The sequence below is a fragment of the Hevea brasiliensis genome, chromosome 17, assembly GCF_030052815.1.
Source record: "Hevea brasiliensis isolate MT/VB/25A 57/8 chromosome 17, ASM3005281v1, whole genome shotgun sequence".
NCBI lineage: Eukaryota > Viridiplantae > Streptophyta > Magnoliopsida > Malpighiales > Euphorbiaceae > Hevea > Hevea brasiliensis.
Window position 1 is genome coordinate 44,877,949 of NC_079509.1, and position 2,550 is coordinate 44,880,498.

The window sequence follows — 2,550 nt, forward strand, 5'->3', positions numbered from 1 at the left end:
CATCCCCCACAGCTTGGTAGAACCTCCAGTCCTCACATGGGCAGACTTTTTAAGGGAATTTCGACAAAAGTGGGTCCCTGATACTTATGTAGACATGAAGCTACAAGAGTTTTTAAGTTTGAAGTAAGGGGATAGAACTGTAGCAGAGTATGAGCGGGATTTTTCAAGGCTAAGCCATTATGCTGGAAGCTTAGTCTCCACCCCCAGAGACCGGTGTAAAAGGTTTGAGGTTGGATTATGGCCTAGCTTGAGAATGCAAATGGTAGGGTTCTGACACCAGAATTTTTCTGAATTGATTTCATAAGCCCTGGAACTGGAAAGGATAGAATCAGAATGGGCAGTGAAAAAGAGTATACAAGAGAAAGAGAAAACTGAAAAGGTTATTGGTCAAGCTACTGAGAGTGGCTCTGGGAAAAGAAAACATTTTGGAGGATCTAGCTCGCGCGAATCGGGTAAAGGTATATCTTCTAGAGAGAAACCATCCCAATCTGATCAGCAAACTCAACAGACACGCAAAAATAAGTTGTCGGATCAACTTTGTGAGACTTGTGGTAAACCACATAGTGGAGTATGTTATAGAGCTATAGGAGCATGTTTCAATTATGGAGGGACTGGTCATTTTGCTAAGGATTGCATAAGTCCACGCCATTATGGATCATTTACCACGGCAGAAGGATTAGCCCAAGTTTCTACCCCGAAGAGTTTACCAACAGTTGGTAGAGGCAGAGGCAGAGGCAGAGGTAGAGGTAGGGGTAGTACACTTGGAAGTCAGAGTACTGTGAATCAACCAGGACAAGGTGATGCTCTAGTGAGAGTATACACTATGCGACAGAGGGACGAGGATAAGACTTCTGGTATGATTGCTGGTATTTTCTCAATTCTTAACTGAGATATGTATATGTGTAAAAAAAAAAAAATCAATTTTGATATGTTAGTGACTAGTCTTTTTAAAATTAATTTTGAAAGAGTTTGTCAGTGAAAAGTATTTGCTAGTACACAAGAATTTGTAAAGTTAATTAGTAAGCCTAATTATGTAAGGAAAGAGAACCTAAAAGTAAGTTATAGTAATATAGCTACCTTAGATGCGGGTAAGGTTATTACTGCTGATAGATGTCAGTGAGTACCATAATCAAAATAAGTTTAAGATATTAGTGAATTTAAAAGAAACAAGATATAGGGAAGTTTTTTCTATTGGGATGTATCATAGTAACTATACAATATTCTTGATGTTTGTGCTGTAAGCTGTAGATTACAGTACTGACTTGGGATTTATTGTGTAGAGCTACGTACTACCCAATAGTACACAAGAATAAAATAGTTGCAAACGGCATTTGTTTTGGTACAGTTATGATAAGATAAAGTTTTCTTATTGGAAAGGACTTTGAAAATCCTAACCTGGGATTTAAAACTCTAAAGTTAGAATATTGAAAGGTTATAGTTCAGTACAAAAGAAAATAATGACTACATATCAGTGCAAAATAAGCTATAGAATATCGACAGATAAAAATAAATAGAACAGTAAGAAATGAGAAAAATACTAGATGAGGAATTACCACCAAGGCAAGCAATTTACTTAAGATGTGTAACGATATTCCGAACTATTTTATTAAGAAAGAAATAAGTCAAACCAAAGCAAACAAGATAGTGCAAAATGGCACATAGGCCTTGGTCATAAATGGAGATGGTAAGATAATGGTTATGGACCTATAGCCAAGAAAGAAAAGACTACAAAAGAAAATAATTGCTACAACAACATGAATGACTATTTGAGGACAAATAGTGGACACAATTTCGAGGATGAAATTATTTTAAGAGGAGGAGAACTGTAACATCCCTATTTGCATAGCCTGGTATATTTCACTGTTCAGGTGACCGGAGTCAGTCCGGACATTTAAGGAGATTAAAACCACACTTAAGACAACTAGATAAGCTATAAACACAAATAATTAATAATTTCCAATTAGTTAAGTATAAATAAGAAAAGCAGGACATAAGAAGTTAAATGAGCCGAGAGTCACAGCGATGGGTGACCTTCTCAGGAAGGATTGCAAAGTCGATTTAAACTCAAATTTCGAACCGTAAAATGTGATGCTGCGGTCCTTAGGACTATTGTGAACAAAGTGGAAAAGAGAATATCACAAAAAAAGAATTGTTAAGCCAGTCAAATAATTAGGTCAGGGAGCTGGAAGAGATATTGAATTATTTACAATCCGGGTTGAACCAGTGAGGGGCAATCTAGTCAATTGACCCCAAGAGTTGACTCCTGACCTAACTGTCAAATAAAATCAGAGAAAAGAAAATTTCAGAGTCGGGAATTAAATTAAAGAACTAATAGAAAAATAAAAAGAAAAAAAAAAAGAAAAAGTGAAGGGAGATGATCATGCATGACATCATGCATGATGCCATAAATATTGTAATTAATAAATTTAATTAAATTGACTTTTTAGTCTTTCGTAAGACAAAAGACAAAAAGAAAAGAAAAAAAAAAAGTTGGTCTTCCTCATTGTGCCACCTCACTCTCACTCTCCCTCTCCATCACCAAAACCTCCA